This window comes from Canis lupus, chromosome 31, assembly GCF_003254725.2.
Source record: "Canis lupus dingo isolate Sandy chromosome 31, ASM325472v2, whole genome shotgun sequence".
Classification (NCBI taxonomy): Eukaryota; Metazoa; Chordata; class Mammalia; order Carnivora; family Canidae; genus Canis; species Canis lupus.
Genome location: NC_064273.1, coordinates 32,473,641 through 32,498,532, shown reverse-complemented (window position 1 = coordinate 32,498,532; position 24,892 = coordinate 32,473,641). Strand labels below are relative to the sequence as shown.

At 45.9% G+C, this 24,892-nt stretch overlaps 1 protein-coding gene and 2 long non-coding RNA genes across 3 annotated transcripts in view; 1 reads left to right on the top strand and 2 right to left on the bottom strand.

Moving 5' to 3' along the window:
• KCNJ6 (potassium inwardly rectifying channel subfamily J member 6) overlaps window positions 1–24,892 on the top strand; it is a 270,134-nt gene that overhangs the window by 125,683 nt on the left and 119,559 nt on the right. The gene's annotated exons all lie outside the window — the stretch shown is intronic.
• Window positions 13,425–14,015, bottom strand: LOC125754112 (uncharacterized). The gene is made up of 2 exons (XR_007407540.1): window positions 13,700–14,015; window positions 13,425–13,607 (listed from the first exon to the last, which is right to left on the bottom strand). It is a non-coding gene; the product is annotated as an uncharacterized LOC125754112 (long non-coding RNA).
• Window positions 16,710–22,136, bottom strand: LOC112661627 (uncharacterized). The gene is made up of 3 exons (XR_003137871.3): window positions 21,249–22,136; window positions 19,601–19,821; window positions 16,710–18,995 (listed from the first exon to the last, which is right to left on the bottom strand). It is a non-coding gene; the product is annotated as an uncharacterized LOC112661627 (long non-coding RNA).

The following is a 24,892-nucleotide window of genomic DNA, read 5'->3' as shown; positions in this document are numbered from 1 at the left end:
CTCTTGGAAAACTTTGGTGGATGGCACTCTTACTCTATCCCCCCTCATCACAATCTTCATTAGTGCACCATTGACCCCTCCGTAAATATGTTATCCCTTTCTCATGACTAAATTCCTGCTCTGACATCCCAGGGTTCCTGTGTCAAGAATGTAAAGAAAGTTTCCTCCTTTCTAAACCTAACACTTCCAGGCTCTGAGAACACTTCCGCATCTGCCTCCTCACCCAGCCTCTGCCGATTTTTGGATGATGCTCGTGTGTGAAAATATTTGTCATGTAATCGAGGCAGCTCAGTTACTCTGCAAAAGAGAGGACTCAAACTTGACATCCCCAGGAGAACATTTGCCACGTCAAGAAGCTTCCATCACCATCCACAATCTCAAAAGCTCTGTTTGACTAAATTCAGGATGGCTGGATGATTGGAAAAAATCGGGCTGTTTTGAGCTTGATTGTGCTGTAGCACCGTGCCCACCCCCTGCCCATGTGACTGTCCTTCCCTAATACACTTCTTAGAACAAAGGCTTTTGTTGGAAGGTAAGATGGACTTCTTTCATCCTTTCTTTCTTCCTTTCTCTGTCTCTTTCTTTTTAATCAATATATCTTATTTTTCAGAATAGTTTTAGATCCACAGAAAAACTGAAAAAAAAAAAAAACTACAGAGAATTCCCTTATACCTACCACCTTTCCACCTACCAAAGTTTCCCTGTTAAAACCTTGCATCAGTGTGGCATATTTATTACAATTGTGACAGTGGAGCACCTGGGTGGCTCAGTTAGTTAAGTAACTGACTCTTGATTTCATATCAAGTCGTGATCTCAGGGTCCTGGAATCGAGCCCCAAGCAGAGGCCCCACTGATCATGGAGCTCAGGGTCCTCAGCTTAAGGATTCTCTTTCCCTCTCCTTCTGCCCACATCCCCCCCAAAATTGTAGCAATGTTGATGAACCAATATTGATACGTTATTATCAACTAAAGTCCACAGTTTACATTAGGGTTCCCCCTTTGTGTTGTACATCCTATGGAGTTGGACAAATGCATAATGACCTGTGCCCACTGTGGCAGTATCACAAGGAGTATTCTCACTGCCCTAAAAATCTGGGCTTCACCTATTCCTCTGTCTCCCTCCCCTTTAGCCCCTGGCAACCACTGATCTTTTCATTGTCTCCATAGACTTGCCTTTTCCAGCCTGTCACAGAGTTGGAATCACACAGTATGTATGTAGCCTTTTCAGACCAGTTTCTTTCACTTAGTAACATGCACTTAAGTTTTCCCATGTCTCTTTGTGGCTTGATGGCTCATTTCTTTTTATTGCTGAATAATACATTCCTTCTTTATCTTATTCTCTCAAGGTAATAGTTTGATCCACACTCTGTCTCCAATCCTAAAACAGGTGGAAAGACCCCACTAACAAAGGAATAGCAGGCAGTAAGAGATGCTCCCCCTCCCCAGCTGCCCTACTACCCATATGTGTGTGCGGTGAGATAACACAAGTAGTCTCTACAACCTGTTAGGATAAGAACCCAGCCATGAGCCAACCTGAATCACACCAAATCCAACAAAACCTCATTCTAAAGTCCCATACCACACACTGTTACATTTGTATTTCGAGAGTAGATGCTTTGGGGTGTGTGGGTGGCTCAGTAGGTTACGTATCCAGCTCTAGGTTTTGGCTTAGGTCATTATCTCAGGGTCCTGGGATTGAGTGCCATGCCGGGCTCCATGCTCAGCAGTGGGGGGGGAGGGTAGGAGAGGGCCTCCCTCTGGCCCTCCCCTGCCCCCAATTCGCACTTGCTTTCTCTCTCTCTCTCTCTCTCAAATAAATAAATAAATCTAAAAAAAAGTAGATGCTTTTAAGTATATACACTTTGAATTGTGAATCTAAAAAGTTAATCTCAGTGCCACATGACTGTACATACAAACCTTCAAAGGTTAAAGTCATTTCAGAATCAATAGCATATGTTCTTTTACAGAAATATTAGTCTCTTCTTAAGGAGCTTGTTCCTACTTGACACAGAAGCACCAGGGACCCAGCCAATTTCTGAGCTCCCTTGGGGCCATTGACTGTGTTTTCTTCAATCAAATTCTCCCCTCCCAGACAGCCTCCATAACTGTTCTGTCAAATGAGTGCTAAATCTTTGAAGCAAAGAAAATTCTCTTCCTGGGTGTGCAGTGGGCTCTGCAGGCAGACACAAGGGCAGAGACTGGGCTTTGTACAAGTTCATGGTCCCCACATGGCTGAATAGCCAGCTTCTCCCAATCCCACTGCAGTACCTTGAATTAAACTCATCAACAGATACCTCAAGATGCCAACCCAAAAGGGATGGAGGAGTGTCAGCTGCCCCCAACAAAGCTGCCCCCACAAAGCTCAGAACCAAGTGTGAGAGAGGAGTCGGGTATGTGTGAAACAGGCCTGTGTCACCCTATGCACCGTTCATAGTACTGTTAAAGGACTCTGTGACTGGAGGCAGGATTAGCATCCTACCAGGTGAGGTGCTTGCGTCAAAATTCAAGAGGGCACCAAAAAACTCAGGAATCAAGACAAATACTAAGGCAATAGGTTTAAAAACGAAAGTGAATGCCAGAAAAATTCATGGTGAACAAAATATCAACATTTTTCAATAAAGACAGACTCCAACCCAGCCCTCAAATGACTCTTGAGAATTCGTGTCTCACTGTCCTCACCTTAATTCTAGCCCTAAGATGGCATGAGTGGTGTGAACATGCTTTGAAAACTGCAAAGAGCTGTCCAAATGCAAGGCACTATCACTGTGACTATATAATTATTGCAGATAATAAGGTCAGTGACAGTTCAGAGAAGAGACAGCTGTGTCTGCATGGACCCGGATGGTTCAAGAAAGTGTCATAAATCAAAGATGAACTTGGAGAGGCGGGTCGGGTTTATAGAGGCAGAAGGGAGGATGGGCCTGCGCCCACCAAGGGAGCCAGAAATAGGCAGGGGCAGAGCAGAACACTCACTGTATGTGTGCCAGAAGGCAGGGGAATTCAGGAGGTAGATACTGTCATGATTCAAACAGAAGATGGGTGTTGAAGCATTAAAAAAAAAGGATGGTGGGAAGGGGCCAGAGTCCACAGGCCTACAAGTGTCACCAAAAAGTCTGGGATGGATGTGACAGTCAGAGTAGTTTCGCAAGCACAAAATTCTAATGTCAGTTCAAAAGCAAGAACTAAAGAACAGAAGCAATGCTTTTACTGCTTTTTGTATATATAACTTATTGTTCCTCTATAAAAATAACACAAGCTCATTCTATAAAATGGGAAAAATACAAAAAGGAAAAAGGGAAACACATTCAGAATTATGAAACATTGTCCTTCCCTGTTCTCTAGAAGAGAGGATTATCCAGGAAGAGGTAGTTCTTTTTGGAGGGTGTGTGCAACAGTCCTAGAAACAGAGGACACTTGAAAAGTCCGGTATATGGAAACTGGAACTTTGGAGAAACAAAGTAGCAATGGGGGAGAGGACTAGGTCCTTTCTTTGGGGATTCTCACTCAAGCAGCTGCAACTAAAGACAAAATCATGTCCTGATCAGCATCAGATGTCAACAGACCCCACCCCCAACCCACCCCAGGAAGCTTTTGCTTGAATACAGCCTTGCTATAGATCAAACTCAGTTCTTTTCTAGCATGGAGAAAGGTAAATGACCTTAATGCCTAGGGTCAGGTTTCCCCCTCTTCTTTTCAACCACCTGTTATCAGCTAGATCATTAAGAACATCAAGAACATTTTCCTGTTCTCTAAAATGGGAGGTCATTCCTGGGTCTCTGCTGCATCGGGCTCCTAATACAAGACAGTGGGTTCCAGGTGAGCTGGGCTACAGTCCAGGATGGCGTTCCAGCTCTACCCCAGGCCACCCACTACTTTCCTCACTTCTGTAAAGGTTAAGATTCCTTTCCAGGCACCCACGAAGCACCTCTTTCTATCAGCAAATACCAGGAACACTGGCAAAAGGGCCAGATCCAGAAGTTCACACCAGATGTTTATTTTCCTTTGAGTGAATAAGATAGATTTGTGTTATTTGAATCCCAAAAGCGACAGCAGATATGTGGCCATTAATTCCATTTATATTGATCTTCAAAAATGCAATTCAATTTATGGAAAAATATGCCAATTCTTCACCTTTAATTAACTAAGCATAATACTTCATACTTAGTTCTTGATAAAAATAGTAACCATGAGCTTAACTCTAAGTACTGGAATGCACAGCACAATGTGCAACAAGACAAAATGCAAGTAGCAAGTATAACAATCCAAGAATAAAGTAGTACAGACCAGACATAGGTCCTAAGGGTGAGCATGTGAGCGCCGGATCTGTGCTGAGCAACATTATCAGAGAACATGCGGAAGGTGAACTATTCATCAGGAAAAGGACAGCAGAGCTAGGACTGAGGAGATGGGGGAGCCAGGGTGTGGGGGCGGGTGAGCAGAGGCCAATGACCTTCATTTGCTGGGAGAATAAGAACATAACCCTGAGAACATAACTATGAGCTTCTATTATCTTCTGAAACTCTCACCACAGACAATCATTTAATATCTTAAACAATCCTATAAAGTAAAAGCTCTATTGTCATTTTATGGGTGAGGAAACTGAGACCCAGAGAAGATTAAGAAACTTGCTTGGAGTCACACATTTGTCAGTAGCAAAGCTGGGTTTCAGACCCAGCCTTTGATTCCAGGATTCTTGTTCTTACCTGCTATGCTATAAATAATGATAAGACATGAATAACCCAAATTGTCAGTGTTTGCCACCGAGATAAGTTTGGTTTGCTAAGCAGAGGGCATTGTGGTTAAAAAAAAAAAAAAAGAAAGAAAGAAAAACAGTCTTTAGGAAAATCACCACATGAGAATGGCCCAGAGAGGGCCAGACGACAGAGAAAAGTAGACAGTCTGGCACAAAATAAAGAGAGCATGGTCAGGGGGAAAGGAAGCATGCCTGGAGGGGATGCTTCAGACTGGAACTACAGAAGGAGCTTCAGAAATCCAAGCCTTGGTTGGGGATCTCCAGAGGGATGGAGCAACAGTTGCCCAAGAATAATGAGGGGATAATATTCCCAATGCTGTTAGTCCTGATCAAGGCACCGGGCAGGAGGCCCTTTTGGTGACCACATGGGGTGGCTGGAGAGAACTAGAGATATGATCTTTGTGTGCAATGTGTTAAATCCCAGTTTCCATGTTAGGAACACATTTCCAAAGGAAAGTAGACAATCCATCCTCCCCTCCAAAGAACTCACCTCCATGTGGATACACTGTTCCGTGTCCCCTGGGCATGGAGAGAGGATGTGAAGGGGGCAGGATGAAGGACAGCCTTGACAGCCTTAGCGCTTTCACACCTGCCTCTACCCCCTACTCACAGGGAGGAGAAAATAGCAGCTACGTTTTCCTTGCCACAAACTATGCTGATGTTGAGGAGATGAAGATAAATAGGACCTGATGGAGTAATGTGCCCTGGCTGGAACCCAGCAAGCTACAGACATGCATGTTGAGCCTCCCCTGACCCACTGGCTACCTCCCACACTCTCTTGGCCCATTCCATGAAGCCAACCCACCTATGCAACAAGAGTTGAAGGAAAACAACAGAGATCATCAGCCACAGGCAATATTGAGCTCCTACTGCATACATACATATTACAATCCACTATGTAACAACACCCCAGGGACACTGAAACCCATAGGCCCTGAGATTGCCCTAGAGAGGCTAAATCATGTGTTAGAACAATAGATGGGCACAGGAAAAGATAGGTTTTTCTTGCTGATTATGCATTTGCTAATGTATTCTGGATAAAAAAGATCTTTCCAGCAAACTCATTTTTCCCCAAGAACATGCAATTATTTCACAGTATCCTTGTTGAGTTAATGCTGTGGGATAGCATATATACAGATATATAGTATAACATAAAGAAATGGCGGCAGAGATCTTCATACTACCAAAATATGTAAATTATATATTTATACTGTTTCAAATGTACTTTATCAGATTTAGTGAAAAATAAAATTTTTTGAATGTAAAGTAAAAGATGTAAAAAGTAAAGATAAGAAAGCCAAATAAACTTCCCAAAATTTTTGGCTGGAAGATAGTAAAGAGCAAGAGAAACATATGCTATATAGATAAAAATTGGAAAATACTAAGGTGACAGCATAATCATGAGACATTCTACCCAAGCTTCAGAATTTTGTCTTTTAAAATTAAACCCATTTAGAATATTTAATTCTTCAGCATTGCTTCACTTTCTCTTTTTTTCAGTGTTGGAAAAATCATAGAGTACAATTTATGAGTATGATGATTCTAAAATAAATAATAAGTGCCTGTAAAACAAAACAACAGGTGACTTCCATCTGTTGTAACCTATAAATTGATTGAATTTCTACTGTAAAATGTGTACCTACACACACATGCAAGCCCATGTGCACGTGTGTGTGTGTGTGTTTCTATCAAGGAATCCTAAGTGTACAAACTGGAAGATTTCCACTTTATCAAGTGGGTATAAACATAGTAACAGGTGCAACTAATGATTAATTCTCTCATAGCACTCTGTTTCCACTGGGCATCCTTTGAGATTGGGATATGAAAACTCTTCTTTCACATATAATTTTAAAGCACTCTTTTAATTTCTGATGGTTTGTTTTTATGATAAAATGTCTTACAAAGTAGGGACATAGTCAGATTTACCATGAGTCAAGTGAAAGGCAAGCTAATGAGATAAGATTCTTCCCATTCAGAATTTTATTTACGGACCATAGACATGTGAATAAGTGTTTCTTAAAATAACTCTCATGAAATTCTAGTGTTGCAATACCCAGAGGGAGAAAAATGTTGCATATTCAAATAAAATTAGTAAACACCTCGTATTATGTCCCTTTTGGAACTGCATGCCCAGAAGCATCAAAAAGGCTATGAGAAATCCTAAAATAGGCACATCTCTTTAAAGTCATTTCTTAAACTTACCTGCCCAGAGAAACCCCTGCCTTTTTCCCCCCCAAAAAAAGCGTAGCTTGGGGAGTTTAAAGTAATCCTCGTAAAACTATACCTACCTCAACCAAAAAAAAAAAGCAACCCACATTCATTATAAACTGGGTGGTCATTGCATTATTTACTATAAATCAGAACTAACCATCTGCAAAATCTCCTTGGATCCAGCGATGCTTCCATTCCGACTTCTGAGACTGATGAGCAAATACCCATCCACACTTCCAGGAGAAAGTTAGATTGTGTATCAGTGAAGGTTTGCCAGAGAGGCCGAATGAAGAGAAGACATGTATTAAGATTTGCCACAAACAATTGGTTTATGTAATTGTTGACGCAAATTTGAAATTGGTAACAGCAAGGTAGAGCTTGTGGTGAGCTGAGCATAATGTACAGGGTGCCGGAATCACTATGGTGTACGCCTGAAACTAATGTTTCATTGTGTGTCAGCTATACTTGAAGGAAGGAGGGAAGGGAAGGCAGGAAGGCAGGGAGGGAAGGAAGAAGGAGGAAGGAAGGAGGGAAGGGGGAAGAGAGGAGGGAGAAGGGAAAGGAAGAATGAAGGAAGGAAGGGAAGGGACGGAGGGATTGAGGTAGGAAGGAAGGAAGAAAGGAAGGGAGGGAAGAAGGGAGGGAGGAAGAGAGGAAGGAGCAAGGTAGAACTTGAGCAGAGGCAGAAGCATCTCCTCTGAGGGAAGTTTCAGCCCTGCTTTTAAGGATTTACAACTGACTGAGTCAGGTCCAAATAATTCTTCACTTTAAGTCAAGTAATGAAATTGAGTAACATCTTAAAAATACCTTCACAACAACAGCTAGATTAGTATGTGAGTAGATAACTGGAGACTGTAGCTTAGCCATGTTGATGTATCTACAAGATCCCCACAGCCCACTCCCTGTCAACTTGGCAACCATACATGTCCCCTTCAACCATACTTAATTTCTAAATAAAGACACGACAGTCATAATCTCACTTAATGGGACACACATATCCTGCATATAACCAAAAACATACTTACCTTTTCCTCAGAAAAGGATGCAAAGCCCTCTGGTTTGATGCTCAAATAGTATTCTTTAATATTCTGTACCTTAAATGCTGAACTAGAAAGTTAACTACTATTAATATATCTTATGTTAAATGAAAAAAAGATAAGAGGAGGAAAAATAGGAAAATATTTGGAAGAATATTCATAAATATTCATTAAAATATTAGGAAGAAATACCCATAACTATTACAAGTCCTCATTTCTACAACGGGTCACATAACCAGAATATCTAGGATGGTCTTTACTTAAAGTCAGCTGATTATGAATTGCAATCACATCTACAAAATACCTTCATGGTACCTTTGAGGGAAGTGTTTGAGTGAAAACTGGAGACCATAGCTTAGTCATGTTGATATATCTAAGAGACCACCTTCTTTGCCTAGTGGGGTAACACAAATCTTCATTTGTAAGGAGTCTAGACCATTATCAGTCCTGCTAGTATTGGGTTTTGCAGTTTTTCATTGACTCTAGTCACATACTAAAGATACTGATTTAGAGTATGTACTGCATTTTAGAGGACAAGATATTTCTATCTAGCTAATGTTATAACTGAATCTCTAGAAGGTCATTCCAAAAAAATTAAAATCTTAAGAAAGGCCATTTCACCGTCTTATCAGGCTAACTGCTTCAGAATGATAGGGGAAAATGGTAAAACTAGTGAATTCCATGAGCATGGGCCCATTCCCATTCTTCATTTGCTGTGAAGTAAATTCCTTGATGAGAAGCAATACTGTGTGGAATACCATGACGATGGGGGAGCCATCCTCTAAATCCATTGGTTCTAGCTTTGGCAGAAGCATTGCACACAGAGAGGGTAAATCCAGACTAAATATCCATTTATGTAAAAGCAAAGTGCTGCCATTTCCATGATGGATGTGGTCCAATGTAGTCAATCTGCAAATAGAGGGCTGATAACCTCCATGGAATGGTGGCATTTTACAGTCTGCTTCTCAAAAATTGGACATCCAGCAGTGGCCATAGGCAGGTTGGCCTGGTGAGTTTCTGACTCGTGGGTAACCTCCACCCTCACCACCATGCCACTTTATTTGTGAGTCCACTGGGCAATGACAGGAGCAGCTGGAGAAAAAAGCTGAATGACATCCATCGAACAGATCATCCTAGCTACTTGTTATTAGGCTCTTCCTCTGCTGAGGTTGCTTTTGGTGAACATATACATGGAATACAAACACTTTCACACTCTTTGTCCGTTTAAAGACATCTATCCATATACCTCTTCCCAGACCTCCCGGTCCCCAATTTTCTGATCATGTTCCTTCCAAGTCCCTGTCTACCCAGCCATACTATTGGCCTCAGTCTGTGAATCTGTATAACCTCATACCTCTGGCCATTCCAGACAACATGAATATCTATCCATCCAGACAACATGAATAATCAGGTGTACTGATCGGAGTTTGTACCACTTTCATATATCCCGTCTCATATATATATCACTTCCATTTAACAATAGGGGGTTACTGTGCATGCCCAGCTTCATGACTTGGTAAATCAAACAACAAGCAACTCATCATGTGTAGCTGAGTTCATGTGGTAACTTGGTGGCTCATGGTTAAGTGTTCAGTCTTTACTAAGTAGTGGGCCAAAAGTTTTTTTTTTTTTTTTTTTTCAAAAGTAAAGTAGTTATCCCAGAGGATTGCAGGGCTTTGCAACAAAATGGTAAGGATTCAACTGTGATTCAACTATAGAAGACTGCCAACAGCTTCAAACAGCATCTCTATCTGCTGCTGACACTTCAAGCATGATCAGATATGCTGGATCATATGGCCCAAGTGGCAGACCAGCTTGCACGGCAGCCTGGACCTGTTGCAGAGCCTTCTTTTGTTCTGGGTCCCACCCAAAACTAGCAGCTTTTCAGGTCACTCAATAAATGGGCCAGAATAGCATCCCAAAATAAGGAGTGTGTTGCCTCCAAAATCTAAAGAGGCCTACCAGGCATTGTGCCTCATCTTTGGTTGTCGGAGGGCCGTGACAACAAATAATGTCGGATTATTTCCTTTCCCCAATGCATACTAATCCCAGGAAATGGCTTTAGGTCCCTCTGGGGAAGACTAGGAGAAAGATTAACTGTATCAAATTTTGGCAATATGCTAAGATCCTTCCCCAAGGGGATCTGGCTCCCCTTCATTTAAGGGGTGCTGGATATAGGGAAGCCTAGGTGGCTCAGTCAGTTAAGCACCCAATTCTTGATTTATTTCAAGTCATTATCTCAGGGTTGTGAGATCAAGCCTTACAGCCCCACAATTTATTTTTCACCTTAGAAGGATATCTCGACATGTCCTGTGCCACTGAACCCCTAGGCATCTCATCAAGGTGTAAATCCTCTAAACTTCTCGTGGAATCTGTTGTTTCCCAGCCTCTGGCATTCAAGTGCCCTGCCAACAAGTCGAGAATCATTGCTACTTCTTGTTCACTAGGTCCAGTCAGCACAATGTCATCAATTTAAGGAAACATGTGATGTCCCGTAGAAGGGAGAGGTCATCTAGATCCCTGAAGGCTATGTTATGACATTAGACTGCAGAGTTGATATAGCCCTGAGGTAGGACAGTGAGTGCACTGCTGGCCTAGCTGAAAGCAAACTGTCTCTGGTGGTCTTTATTAACAGATATAAAGTAAAAAACATTTTCCAAGTCAGTAGCTGCATACTAGCTACCAAGGGATATGTTAATTTGCTCAAGCAACAAAACCACATCTGGACCAGCCACTGCAGTTGGAATAACCATCTGATTGAGCTTGTGATGATCCACTGGCATTTCCCAAGACACATCTGTCTTTTGTACAAATAAGGCAAGTTAAATGGGTGTGTGGTGGGAATCACCAGCTCTGCTTCTTTCAAGTCCTTAATGGTGGCACTAATCTTTGCAATCCCTTCAGAAATGCAATATTATTTTTGATTTACTATTTTAGTAGGTAGAGGGAATTCTAGTGACTTGCACTTGACCTTTGCCTACCACAATAGCCTTCACTCCATAGGTCAGGAACCAATGTAGAGATTCTTTCAGCTGCTGGGTGTATCTATGCATATGCATTCCAGAAATGGAGAAATAACTACAGGATGGCTTTGGGGACCCACTGAGCCCACTTTAAGGTGGACCTAACATTGATCACCTGACCTCCATAAGCCCCTACTCTGACTGATGGACCACAGTGATGTTTTGAGTCTTCTAGCATCAGTATTGGCTCAGACCGGTGTCTGATAAACTCAAAAATGTCTGATTATTTCCTTTCCCCAATGCATACTAATCCCAGGAAATGGCTTTGGGTCCCTCTAGAGAAGACTAGGAGAAAGATTAACTATATCAAATTTTGGCAATATGCTAGGATCCTTCCCCAAGGGGATCTGGCTCCCCTTCATTTAAGGGTTTCTGGATATAGGGAAGCCTAGGTGGCTCAGTCAGTTAAGCACCCAATTCTTGATTTCATTTCAAGTCATTATCTCAGGGTTGTGAGATCAAGCCCCACAGGGTTGTGAGATCAAGCCTCCATACTGGGCATGGAGCCTGGTTAAGATTCTCCCTCTCCCTCTGCACCCCCCACCTCCCGCTACGGCTCTCTCTCTCTCTCTCTCTCTCTCTCTCTCCATCTATCTATCTCTCGAAAAAGAGAGAGAGAGAGAGAGATTCTGGGTCTACAAATTGGCCCAAATCTGGATATTGATCAGGGGCTGTGATTCTCTGTTTTGGCGGGTCCAGATAGATTTCTGTTCACTAGATCTAAAACTCTTCCACCCATAAAGATCAAGTAAGAATTTGATAGACTGTCCATCTGTTTCTTTTCTAGAGATGTCGTGATCAACTAGCCAGTGCCATAGGTCTCTGTGAGTCAGACTACGATGATTACTGCTTTGACTCCCCTGTGCATTACAATAACCATGACCATCTTGTATTTTGCAATTAAGCACTCGTACTTAGCCCCTGCCACCCTGGGATCCAATTATCCTCATTGCACTTAAGGATTTTAGTTCAATGGTAGCAGTTACCACTTAGTCCTGCAGAAAAGAGCAAAAACAGAACTCCTCCAGAATATTGTGCTTCCCCACACCAATTGACTTGTCATGCTCATGGTGAAAGGAGTATCCTATGGACCCTCCTTGACTGAATGAGTAGATCTTAGGTGATAAATCCTTTTGAACATTCCAATCTACCCAAGCCTTTGGTTTCCTTCCTCAACATTATACTGAAGTAGTTCTGACATTTTAACTTTATTTGGTTTGGGCTACTTTTGAGTTTGTGTTTCAACTGAACAAATCAGCAAAACTTTGGAGTCCTTTCTAGCCCTCAAGATAAAATATTGAATGCAGAATTTCCTCCTAAGACTCTACCAGTGACAGGGTAAGTCTTAAAGAGAATCAGCAGTGTCTTGAGTCAACCAAGATGGGGAGGCCACTACAGGTTCCGCAGGCAAAACAAGGTAAACCTCCTCAGACAGTGGCCAGAGGGGCTCTTCTACTGGTCAGAATATAGGGTGGGTAGCCTCGGTTTCATAAAAATCTGCTCACCTGTCCCCATTCCAGTTTTCAGGATCCAGTCCTTCACAATCAATTCCCTACTTGTAGCAATTTTCAAACTCTCTTCCCTGGAGCTCTGGAACTTCCCAGGGGGAAAGGAGCGGTAGGGCCCTCGGTCTCATTACCATCTCGTCCAGAGATGCTTGGCTCCTATCTCTTAAAAACATCGAGTTTCTGTGTAAAATTGTATTTGGAAAAAAATTTGAAAACAAGACCAAGTCAGGTCGTGAGTCTTCCTCAACTAGGGAAGTCTACAGTAGGGAACTGAAAACAAGATGAGGGGATGTACTTTGTCGGCCAGAGGTTGGCATAGACGCATTAGCACCTTTTGCCTCGACCGTGCATTTTCAGGAGGAATAGACAATATTTTTCCATGCTAAGATGCATGGGCCCCTGGGAGAAACAGCTTTTACATGTAGGGCTGTCCAAAGTGACACAGCAACAGTGCAGCTTGGCCTCAGCCTAATGCCCTCACTCTACCCCATACTGCTCCATACCCTTTGGAGCCACATTGCCCGCCTGTTGTCCAAGCTGGTCAGCATTGGTCTGACCTTGGAACAAGCCAATCACTCACTGTGTCGGGGCCTGATGAACTCCTGGTTCCCACAGAGGAGGTAATTACAGTAACTGCACTAACCAGGATGCAGGTGGGAGATGAAAAGGCAAGCAGTGCCCTTCACCAGTGTGTGGTTAAGTCCATTACCATCTCTGCAACACTCACAGTCACTTCCTGGGATGGAATCCCAGGCTGATTCATCCTAACTACACTGTTCCCTCCTACACACTACACCTGAGCACCTGAGATAAACTTCCACCTGAGCTGTGAGTTCACCTTCAAATAGCCAGGCTTCCCGAAATACGTTTCCACACCAACTCAGAAGATAAGTGCCCTTTCCACGCAGTTGTATTTTACCATCTGAGTGTCATCCACCTTGTACTAAGAGGCAGTGGGAACTACAAAGCATAGAGAAAAGTCCTGTGTGTGGATTCCAAGCCAACTTCGCACTAGGAGGACAAGGACTTCATTCCACTCTGAGCCTGCCACCTCATGTGCTTCTTGGAGATACACCTGCATTTAAAAGCACATATGTATTAAGTAAATCAAGTGTGACAAAATCATTAATACAGTGCCTATAGCACATCATAAGGATCAGCTCTTACCTTTTATAAAATAGCAAGAAAACAGAGGGCTTGAGAGTCTATGTATTATGTAACTCCAACGCCACCTTCCATCTTGTAAATTCAGCTGTTTTATTTTGGTTGCTCAGTTTTTCACTTTTCTTCTTCCTTCTTTCTTTAGCTTGATAATTTGGTAAGAATAAGAAACTACCAGAAGTTTTAGAGATACAAGTGTAATAACTCCCCACTAGCTTTAAGTGTCTTCCTATGTGTTATTATTAATGTGCAGATTCAGAAACCAAAACAAAAGCACGTGATCCCTCAGAGGGTTCCCCAAATAACCCAGATGTCCCTGACTGCTGTGTCACACAGTAAATGGCCCTGAGTACCAAGTCACATGGCAGACGTCCCTGATTGATATGTCACACAGTACTTGTCCCTGACTGCTGTGTCACAGTCACCTGTATGGGTGGCCTCAGAGGATCAACTTTACTAACCAAACAGCTCAAGAAGGACGAACAGGCTGACATATGGCTGAGACGAAAAAGTCAGACAACTTGCAGTGACTCATACAGATGCTTGAAAATAAAAAATCCATACACAGCCACCTACAATATTTTAATTTAAAAATTTTACCCAAGTCCTTTGGAAATATAATTTGCATGAAAGCCCACATTTCTAAAAAGGTTTTCAGTTCTCACATATGATTTCCCAGACCTCCAGACTTCTGTGTCTCCTTCTAAGTACAGATCATTTTCTAAGCTTTGGTGTATAAAATACAAACACCAATTTAAGCTGAAATCTAATCAATCCACTCTTTCAGTGGATGCAGGAGACTTAAATTCAAATTCCCATCAGAATTTTTTAAAAGGCAACTTCAGGATTTGGGGAGGGAGAGGAAAAACAGATCTTTTGCCCACCATCTCTATCTTCTGGGTTTCTAGCCTCCCTGCCTACTCCCCATCCTTCTCTTCCTGGTTGGTAAGTGGTGAGAGGCAGGTTGGCCGCCACGACTCGAGTATGGCCAGCCTGTCCCCTGGAATAGGCCACTAATCTGCTCTGGCTGCTTCCTTCTTTCTGAATGGCGGAATTTTAACTAAAGGGTTCAGAGGTCTCTCGCAGATCTTACATATCACAATCCTACTCTCCATTTGGCACTTCTACCCCATTCTATGTTGTCATTGGTAGATTTGGAAGCCAATCTGTAAACACAAATGCGAACACATACCTAGGATTTCTCTAGGGTGAGGATAAGGCTATCTCTATCACTCCAAGTCCTTTCTTTCCCACCTGGACAAAGATGTGTGCACCACAGTTTTGAAAGCCATCAGATATGACGTTCAGAATGATTCTGATCCCACACACAGCATGCCCAGCACTAAGATGTGGTATATAGGGGGCGGAGAGACTCTCAGAATACTGAAGTTGGCCTCAAAAGACTTGTGTCCTGTTTTTCTGGATTCTATCTTCATTTCCTTTGGTGCAACTGTCAAGCAAGTAAAGCATGCCCCCTCCCTTTGCTGGGAGCCTTCCTCAAGTTCTCTCAGAGCTGTGTGCCGTTTGGATGCTTTCACGGTCCCAGGTCTCATCACAATGCCCCTTCTCACCCAAGGCTTCCCATCCTGTTTCTGCTTCTAAAGTCTACCATTCTTGGTTGCTTTTTCCTCTGGATTTTGCTCCAAAAGGACTACAATGAGATCTAGTAGATTAAATGTATAAACAAAATCCTGCCAAAACTCCAGCAGTTACTGTGTTACTCACCCCCATGCCTTCTGCCCCTGTGCCTAGTGACAACCCACTTGTCTCCAAAAAGACCTGTGTCAAACATTGGAGACAGGCCCTTGAAGCAGATATTTAAGGAGTGGTAGGCAGGCTTCCAGTGTGGCCAAACCGCATTGCAAGAGAGGTATCCCACTCCACCCACCCATGAAACCAGCCATGCACACATTTGCATTCATCTCTACCCCAATCCCTCTCAGAAAATAGCTTCCAGAACTATGCCATGCTTTCTCTAGAGGTAAGATTCATGAACATATTGTGTAGGACATGGAATGAGGGTGTTACATTTAACATCAGATAACTTTGCAGCTTCTAACCAATGGTGTGTTGATAAATGTTTATCAACAGGCTCTCCAAGAAAAAGAATGTACACACTTACACACACATACACACGTGCTTATTAGAAATCTTGCTGATCTAAAGAATGTATAGCACATAATTTACTACAAATAATATACATAATAATTTTTATCATAAATGCCACATAACCAATTGAATCTTACAGAATTTTTTTAAAATTTTTGCTGGACCAGCCTGTGGCTGCAATTGACAAATGAGTATAGTTCCAACATGAGTGTTGGTTGAGATCTTTTAGCAAAACAAAGAAGGTGAAGATGCACATTGGGATTTCACTCATTCATCAACGTCTTGAGCAACTTCTTTCCTGAATCGAAAAATAATTTTGTAATACTAGGAGAATATTTCTTCAGTTTCTTTGTGGTATTCACAATGGAATGGGTATGGACATGACATACTTTTAAGTATAATCTACATTATTGTGGATTATTATTAATCACTTCCTTAAATCTAGACCAGGATTTCTCAACTTCACTCTTGACATTTCAGACAAGGAAATTTGATGGTTCTTTGCTGTGGGCTTGTCCTGAGCATACGAGATGTTTAATGGCATCCCCGGCTTCCATTCACTAGATGTCAGTAGCACTACCACTACACCCATTTGAAGTGTCACCAGATATTGCCAAGTGTCCCCTAGGGCTAAAACTGCCCTTACTTCAAAATCACTTTTCTTGATGATCAACAAAACAATCAATCAAAACTTGATTGATCACATTTGACAAATTTCATGGTAGAAATAAATACTCCCACTCTGACCAATTTCCTGCTATCAAAGTGACATCCCCGAGATGTGCAGTGGCATGCCATTATGCAGTGTTTCCATTATATAGATGCAACAGAAGTAAATAACCTCAAGAACACACAGAAAAATATGTAGGAAGGTGACGAGTTTTTAGGATTTATCACTTTTGCCTTTAATATAATTAATTAAATTGTAGGTTTACATAATTTAATCTTTGATGATGACTATGGTTAACAACCAGCTCATACAAATTCCTGAAAATTGAAGTCAGTTCTCCAAGCCAGGACAGTGGCTCCAGCACACCTCTAGTTCTACCTTTGGGAAGGTATAGTTTGGGAGTGAGATATCTGTGGTGCCTCTAGACATGCACTTTGGAGCCGATATTCTGGTTTGTTTACATGCTCTGCTTCAGTTAAGGCATGTTCTGAAATCTCTTTCAAAGCCTGAAATCACCTGGTGACTAAGCACGCATTCCCCCTTTAAAAACACAGCCGTCCAGCAGACTACCTGGAAATTCATTTGGGGGACTCCCATCAAAAAGTAGCACGTTCCTTCAAAATTTTCTTCTGAACATGCCAGGCTAACGGCTTCCTGTTCATTTGCTCTTTCCCTAATCTGCTGTGCTTTCCCCATACTCTGCTAATGGATTACATGGATCCATGTTTTTATCTGTTACTTTGGAAGGAGAAAGTCACTTGAAGCCAATTGCTTTTTCTACTGATTTCCACAACAAGACAACACCAGGCTCGCAACCTCCTTCACTGGTGTCTTTGTAAAAGGATAGTGTCTGCTATCAGTTTCCATAGGTGCTTTTGAGCTATGATTCAGCCTCATGTTAAACACAACCTGTGTTAAAATAACCCACTTCGCCAGTCAAGGACTTGGCTCTCCTTCTAATCAAGCATGGCTTCTGAGTATATAGTGATATATAACATGAGTTGAGGGGAAACAAAGGTTTTTAGATGAGCAAAGACCGATCGTGTATTTAAAAGACATTCACTAAGCACTTCCTATGGGCCAGACCTGTTCAGATACCAGAGGTACAGTCATCAGTCATACGGACACGTCCCTCCCTTCCTGCAGCAGATAGTTCACTGGCAAGGCCAGTGGTCATGCAGATAATCCCTCAAACACATCATCACAAGTAACACAGGGGATAGTGAGAAGGAAATGTTTTGGGTAAGTGTGTGGGGAGACCCCCCAATGTCATATCTGCTAAAAGAGACTTTAATATGGCAACTCACAGAAAAAGAATGGTTAGCCAGCCTAGGGCTGAATTTTGACTCTCTCCTCCACTCTATACCATAGTGCCTTGGGGGATCTCAGGGAAAACTAAATTTGACTGTGCCAGCCTCGATTTATACCCCACCCACTTGGAGGGAGGGTGGCCTAGTGGTCAAGGAAAGCCTGTCATGTGGCTGGTCTGTCCCAGCCCAGAGGAACAGTTTTCTCAGCCATCATGAAGCTAGAGGAGAAATAAGACCCCAGATGTGGCCACTCATCTTCTGCAGCAGAGGGTGAGCTGAGACTCTGCCTAGCTCCTCCAGGTGTGGCGGATGAAGCGTAGCTTCTCCTATGTGTAAGGACCATGGCAACCTGCCAGTTCCCTACAGGAGACCATGTTAGACATCCAGCCACTTGAAAATCGCTCTCCAGACAGGGACCCAAAAACCCCCTCCCCTCTCAAGACAGCAAAGTTGGGCCTTGGTCTTCTGAGGGGGCTTTTTGTCCCTATTCTTGCTATGGACACTCTAGACTACACAGACAGCCTGGTCAGGCAGGACATAGAAGGACAGGACCAGTCCCAGGAATCAGCCTTGCCCCCTTGATCATAAGGTCTCCAAGGTGTGAGGTCAGTCTATGACCACCAAGGCCTGAGGCCATGTAGATTCCAGATGACCTGAGTGAAAGCCAGCATCTCTGTCCAGGCAGTTGTCCAGATCCTGGGGGAGGTGGCCTGGATTCAGGCTCTGAGGAAGCAGCATCCATGCATGTCAGGACTGCTTGCAAACATCTCCTTCCTAGAGATGGACTCAGTCTACCTCCACCCCTGCAGGTAGTGGTGTGTGTAGGTCTGAGGAAGAGTATCCACATGTTTGGGGATGAGGCAGGCAGCAGTTCCATGAGTCATCCTGGCATCTCTTCATCCAGACAGAGGTCACAGCCAGTAGCATGATGGAGGATACTACAGGATACGGGGCCTCGAGGAACCCCAGTGCGTCAGGCTCAAATCTTTGAAGGGACCACGTGGACCAAGCTGACAGGAGCAGTGATGTCCCTGAGCAGACTCATCCAGTGGCTCTTCTAGAACCCACCCTCCAACACTTGGTCACACCTGAATCTCAGTCAGTTGTTGCCACACACAGACTTCCATCTGCTGCCCATGGCAGTCTTTGGCAGGCTCGCTGGGAGCAGTCTCCAGGGGGCAGACCAACAGCCTGACCCTGAGGAACTGGGCTTCTAAGAAAGAAATCATGGGATTGGTCTGTCGCAGAACTACAATATAAAATGAAAGGGGTGGCTCTTCTAAAAGATAGAGGGCTGGTAGGCTTTGCACCAAGTAACACAGGGAGTGAGGGCAGCAGGTGTCAGCTCACACCACTGCCCAGTCCCCTTGCCCAGGAGTGGCTCCTGCCTGCAGCAGAGGGTCCCAGGGGCTGGGTCAGGGGACTCGGACCACCTCCCTAAACTAGGGCTTAGTTCATGGGGCTGCTCAATACCTCGGGTTCCACCATCACCCCCTAGTCAGGACTGAGGTGTGGTGAAATGAGGAAGGCAGAGAAGGCCCTAGATGTGGGCCTGGCAAAGACCTCATGTGACACAGAGCCACCCACCCCACTGGCACTGCCCAGCAACACAGAGCGGCCAGAGGGGCGAGAATGGGCTCCGTGGTCTTCCTGGGATCGGGAGGGCGAAGCAGGGCAGGAGGACATAAGGGGGAGAGCTCCTCAATGAGCATCCTCCAAGCTCCACCCCTGCTTTCAAGTCCTGGGCCGGGAGAGGGGGTCTGCAGGGCCCTTCCCATGGGGAGCAGTGCAGGCCAGGTCGGGGCGACAGGCTCTGACCTCAGGAATGGCACGTAGCCGGAGTGGGTGACGCCAGCGCATGTGCTCTCCAAACACTTTGGAAATTTCCCTCTGTCATGATTCCATTCTGTCAGTGGATCCCGCAGATCAGTGGTTTTCGATGACTCGGGGCTTCTCAGAAGCCGGGGGAACCACAGGGAGAAGTGCGTCATTCAGAGAGGCCTGTCCTCAGCTGCCATGTTCGTTCCTCTGAGCAGATTCTGGGGGAGAAAGAGGCCCCTACTGGAACGAGATTTGAACAACCTTCTTCTCAGCTGCTGCCCCTGAGAAGAGCTGGGGATTCCTGCAGATGGGCCTTGCGGGGTCCCCACCCCAGACACAGGTTGTATTGCTTTCAGGTGGGTCTTAGACGGTGGAATTTTTAATCTCTTAGGATCCAAATGTCCAGCAGGCTGCAGTCGCCAGCTCACCAGCACCACTCATAAAATGTAGCTATGTGCATGCCCAGGGACCCCAGGGTGCGTGACTCTTTTCCAGACAGGGCCTTGGAGGGTGCCCATGGCCGTAGAGTTGTCAGCCAGCCTTCTTGGGGACCCACCCCACATCTTGGTGGAAGCCCTCTCAGCTCTCATCAGCAGGTGCACAAGGCTTTGGGCATTGGTGGCGTACAAGTGTTGATCTCACCAGGGTCTTTGCACCTCCTTTTTGGAGCACCAATGAGAGGGGCCAGCAGTCCTCCACGGCCAGCACCTGGTGGAGGAGCCCTTCCCATCCCCTCCACCCTGAGGCTTGGGCCAGCCAGCCTGTCAACCCAGGACTGGACACCCTCTGCCCAGCTTGGTCTTTAGACTTTTTTAATTTCTAGTGACTTGGGCAGGAAGCCTTGCACTCTGTTCCTCAACAGGGTCTGACCTAGGAGTGGGTTCTGGGCACTATGGCAGGGGGACACTGCCGGACCATGTTTTAGGGCAGCTGCAGGGTCATTATATCCTCCAGGCAACTGTCCTACTAACTGGGAGCAAAGGAGAGAGTTCAGATGGATGTCTCAGGCCTCCTGATAAAAAAGGAGGAAGCTGTGAGATGTTCTCACCAGGAAAATCACTACGTTCGGTGTCTCAGATTCCAGGTCAAATCCTGTCCACACATTTGAGAAAAACTAGCAGATGGCAGACAAACACCCCTGTCCTCGTGGAGCTAACAGTTTCCTGGCTGTCCCAAATCCATCTTAGCTGCTCCCCTCCTGTACCTACTGAGCCCATGTGAGGCACACCTCACTGCCCCCCTCCCTGGACTTTATCAGACTCTGGGGTAAAATGTAGCAAAAGTTCAGCAAGGTGAGCCTGTATGCATGCTCAGATGTGCACACACGCACACGCACATCACACACGTGCACACGCCACACACATACCACACACCATAGCAACATTCGCTTGCCCGGTTTCATGAGCCTGAACCCAGATCCCCGGGACCCATGGCACAAGCTCTTCTTCTGACTCCTTTTTTTTTTTTCGCTTCTGACTCCTTCTTAACCCCCCTGGCTTTGTCTGAGCTGAGTGTGCCTCTGTGAGCCCAGACACTCCACCCCAGGCCCTCTGGCCATCCCCGAGCCCTCTCCATTCTGGGCCCTCTGTTTGGGGCAACAACAGGACCAGGCAGGCTCCAATGAAAGGTGAGGGGCTGACCTCACCAAGTCTCAGAGGAGGCTCCTGTGTGCAAAAGGCTGTAGACAGAGATGAAAGGAGAATTCAGGGTAGTGAGCATGAAGAGCTCGCTGGAAGTCCAAAGCAGACACAGAAGCAGGGACCCCAGCATGTGACAGCTGGATGGCTAGCGATCATGAGTCAGGTGTCAGAATCCCTGGGTGGGGGGGACTTGGAAATGAGCCAGAAAAGCCTGTCTCCCGGTGGCAGGGCCTGGATTTGCATCTGGCTGTGGAGGGGAGGGCTCTGGGCTTCCCCACCACCCAATCAGTCCCTTCTTTAGGGTTCATGGTCCACAAGCACAAAGGGTTTGGGGCAGCAGCTCCCTCCCTTTGGAGGGAGGCAGTGTGGCATCGTGATGAGGGACTTAGGCTGTGTGGTCGAACCACCTCTGTCTGAATTCGGCCTCCATGTGATCTTAGGTGAGTTTTTTCACCTCTCTGTACCTCTGTCTCCTTATTCACAGAACAAGGCCAATGGTAGCCTTCGTACTGCCGATGGCCCCAAAGTTGGTGGCTTGACTAGGAGGAAGCATCATCTCTAGCAGTTTCTGTGGGGCAGGGACTTGGGGTGGGCTTGGATGGGCAGGTCAGATTCAGGAGTGCTTTAGGCTCCAGCAGGTGTTGGCTGGGGCTGCAGTCATCTGAAGGTTTGACTGACGGGTGGTCTGCTTCCTCAGGGCAGGGCTGAGGGGGGGGGGGCAGCTCAGGTACAGAGCTGGCCAGCTGGTGTTGGCTGCCACTGGAGGCATGAACTCCTCCCGACCTGGGCTTCCCTACAGGGCTCCTGGAGTGTCCCCACACCACGGTGTCTGGCTTCCCCCAGAGAGAGGAACCAAAAGAGAGCCAGGCAGCAGCTGCCTTTTATGACCAGCCTCAGATGTTCTGACACCGGAACTCCTGCCACATTCTCTTTATCAGAAGAGTCACAGGGGCACCTGGGTGACTCAGTGGTTGGGCATCTGCCTTTGGCTCAGGTTGTGATCCCGGGGTCCTGGGATCGAGCTCCGCATTGGGCTCCCCACAGGAAAGCCAGCTTCTCCCTCTGCCTGCGTCTCTGCCTCTCTCTGTGTGTCTCTCATGAATAAATAAATTAAATATTGAAGAAAAAGAAGAAGAAGAATCTTCTTAGATGTAAGTCCAGCTCACATCTAAAAGGAGGGGAATTAAGATCCACTTTATGAAGGGACAGCTGTCATAGTGGTAGTTTGCAGCCACCACAATGTGTTTGATCAGATGAATGCATAGCAAATACATAGATAAGGTGGTTGTGCAACCATATGAAAGCAGGAAGGAAAAAAAAAATAGGGTGCTAATATGGGGAAGACCAGGACGGTTGCTTACATAGCTTGATGGGGGAAGGCCTTCTGCAGGATGAGGAGAAGCCAATGATGGGGATAGCGAAGGCAAGAGCAGTCCAGGTGGATGGAACTGCAGCTCAAGGGCCCTAAGGAGAAAAGGACCTTCAGGGCTTCTGGAACATCTGTGAGGGCAGGTGAGTGTCGCCAGACCCAGGGCAGAAAGGCAGCATTGCACCTCCCTTCCTGGTGGCACTTCCCTCAGGCCTTCTGCCCCGGGGTGCAGGGTCAGTCCTCGCCCAAGTGGCACACTCAAGAACAGTGGGGGGAGGAGGGGCACCAGGAGGCACCACAGGCATTGGGAGGAGACAGAGGCCTGGGCGGCAAGCCCGTGCTGGCCCAGCAGAGAGGACGAGGGAGGCGAGAGCAGGCCATGGCCGGTGATGTGCCTCGAGCCAGTCAGCTCTCCCGGGCCGCTGACCCTGCCTGACCTGGAGCCAAAAACCTCCCCCCAGCCTTGAACTCGCACCTGTTCACCACTGAACTGAGGGGCACACGGTGACCAGGAGGCCCTGAAGAAGGAGGCTCAGATGAGGGTTCTCTTCTTACCACGTGACCTCTACACCTCAATTTCCTCGCCTGCAAAATCTCTAATACTTAGCAAATGATTCTTAATTAAATGAGCCAACTCCTCTGGCCCATGAGCACTGCCTGGCAAATATTTAGGGATTTTGTGAACTGACGAGACTGCTGAGCTTGCGATCAGCAGCAATAGGAGCATTTATACTATGGAAGTCGGCAAACACTACAAATCAAGGCTTCTCCCCCGCCCAAACCCCCCCCATCCCATCCCCACCGCCCCACACCCCCTCCGGACAACTGGTTTACCCGCCTGCCAAGGTGCATACTCTTAAGAACTGAAGGCAGGGGTCATATTTATAGCACCTGGCACAGGGAACCACTCCCCAGACAGCTCCTATTCATGTCTACACTCCCACCAATGCAAACGTGACCTCATCCTTTGGGTCCGAAGACCTTGGAGAAGTCACATCGCGTGCGCCTGCAGACATCTGAACAGCCACCTTCGTGGTGACCCCTACTCCCTATCCTCACAATCCTACTCTGTCAAGGACTTCAGGCCCAGGAGCCTGAGAAGAGAGCTGGCCTCCCTGCAACTCCCCTCGCCACAGCCAGGTGAAGCACACCCCCAAAGCAGCCCGGGGACTCCTCCCTCACCCCACACCTGCACACCCTCTCCCTGCCCACTGAGGACCTGGGACTGCCACTCCTCTACACAATGCTAGGCTGGCAGTCACAGGAGGGGAGGGGAGCAAATTCAGGGAGACGGAAAGGAATCAAACCCCAAGGTCTGAGACTCTGAGGCCCTGTGTTGTTTTTTCCTTTTAATTTAAATTCAATTTAATTAATATATAGTATGTTATTAGTTTGAGGAGTAGAATTTAGTGATTCATCAATTACAAATAACACCCAGTGCTCACCCATCAAGTGCCCTCATCACCCAGCTACCCCCTTCCCCATCCCTTCCCTCCACTCTCCCCTCCAGCACCCTCCTGGTGCTTGACATGGTGCATAGCTGCAAAGCAGGGCAGGCTTGGCAGCTGCCAGGCAGGCTGCCCTCCCGAAGGGAAGACAGAACTGTGGGTGCTCTCTGAGGGCTGGAGCCCCCTCCCCAGAGGGGCCTCTATTTGCATGCTCATGAGCCACCTGCTCCCCGGGTGGCAAGCCAGCCCTCCTCCAAGGGTGCATCTCTGACCCTGGGGCCTGGGGCCCACACAGTCTGTCAGGGGATGGTCTCACGCTCCCTACATTTATGATAAAAGGGTCCAGGCTTTCATTTCCGACGGAATGAACAATGGTCTGGGATACGGTTTATTTTCTTTGGGTCAGTTTTATGCTTTTGTTCATGTTTAATGACAGTTCTCCCCAGGTCGTTGGAGGCCAGCAGGCACCGCGTGGAGGGCCAGGGGTTTGACAAGCAGACCCCGCTAAATCCCCACCCAGCTTCCAGATGAAGGCCACCATCCCTGTTTCTGGATGAGGGAGCTGTGCTGCCAGCCATCTACCCATAGAACCCAAAAGAGCTTTAATCCAAAACCATCTCCATGAAATTAACCCCAGCGGGCATTTATTTTCTCTCCCAGTGTCTACCGAGTGACCACATACAGACACTGAGTAAAGGCTCAGACAGCCTGTGCCCTCTGCAGGAAGTGTCCACCCAACACTGAGGTCCCGGAGGTTCATGGCTCTGCTGAGGGCCAACAGGGGCAGTGTGAGAAGTGCCTGGACCAACCAGTAGCCTTCACTCGGCCAAAC